Consider the following 1522-nt stretch of genomic DNA (forward strand, 5'->3'; position numbering starts at 1 on the left):
GGGGGAGGCAAATGTAATGCAACTTTCAAGAAAGATGATACATCATGTGGAGCGTAAGTCTAGAAGACCGAAAGGTTAGAGGGGTACACAGATTATTGTCTTTCACATTGTCTATATGACATATCATTTATTTGGTTATACACAAGTATGTTGAAACCGGAAGAGTATGATTTCACTTTTTTTGCAGTTGGATTGGCAGAAAAAGAAAAAGAGATAAAAACACACAAAATGCAGTCATACCGTTGTCTTTCTCTTCCAATTTTGACAAAGCCCAAAGCAGTTTACAAATTGCAGCTCTGCAAGAGTGAAGGTACAGTTTGTTCACAGTATTTGTATCATTTTCACATTGTGGTGACATGTAATCTGTTGATGCATATTGTATAGAGTAATTTGTGATAGGGAGAGAAGTAAGAGTAAAGTCTTCATAGTAGTAGTCGAAGAGGTTTGTATTATCTATGGTAATAGAAGTGGTAGTAGTAGAAGTAGTGGTACAAGTAATAGTAGTAGTAGTAGTAGTAGAAGTAGTGGTACAAGTAATAGTAGAAGTAGTGGTACAAGTAGTAGTAATGGTAGTAGTAGTAGCACCAACATTTATTATTGTACTTCTAGTACAATAGTCAAAAGAAACATGCATATATGCAATAACTTCAGTACTATGGTATTGTTGTAATAGAAGTAGCATTAACAGTGACAGTATTATTCATCACGTTTTACGATACAAGTATATAACCATGTTATTTGTATCATGGTTATAGTGATAGCTATAGTAATTTAGTTTTGTGGTTACAGTTACATTTTACAATAATACTTCCAGTACTTACAGTCTTCCTGTCTAATCGCTGTCCTAAAAATGAAAGTATCACCTTGACTGCCTTATTCTTAAGTCTTCACTTCATAACACCTTCCAATGCAATGCTGATGTCTATGTAAAGTTCATTTTACTACGTCTTCCACGTTTTACTTTGGTGCTGCCATTTCATTTTGTAAGAAAAATACATGATATACATACAACTGTTGTATAATAAAGAACTATATAAGTTTGTTTTGTCATACCATATTGTGAGAGTTTTGTTTTGTATTTTCTTCTTTTTCTCGTCCCTAACAATTATGGAGGGTACATGTACCGGTATATGTTTTTTGCTTGTGTATATATATTATAGTTTGATTCTGTATGCTGTTTGTATTGGTCTGTTGTGGTCTTAAATGTTCTTTGACATGTTCTGGGACCCGTTTCACAAATGATAAAAATCAGTGACAAATCTGCTGATAACCAATCAGAAGCAAGGATTTCAGTAGCTTATAACAAAAACTATTTGTCACTGATGACAAGTTTTGTGAAATTGGGACCCTGGGCCGGTATTCAATTCAATACTAAGCATAAGTAAGAAATTTACTAAGTAAATGGCTAGGTTAAGTAATTTACTTATCTCGTATTCAAATCGCATTTTAGACTCATACTTACGTAAGACAAAATCTAAGTAAAATACTTACTGATAATCATTGTGACGTCACACGGTCAATC

Source organism: Strongylocentrotus purpuratus, unplaced genomic scaffold, assembly GCF_000002235.5.
Source record: "Strongylocentrotus purpuratus isolate Spur 01 unplaced genomic scaffold, Spur_5.0 spur5_scaffold_10, whole genome shotgun sequence".
In the NCBI taxonomy this organism is placed as follows: Eukaryota; Metazoa; Echinodermata; class Echinoidea; order Camarodonta; family Strongylocentrotidae; genus Strongylocentrotus; species Strongylocentrotus purpuratus.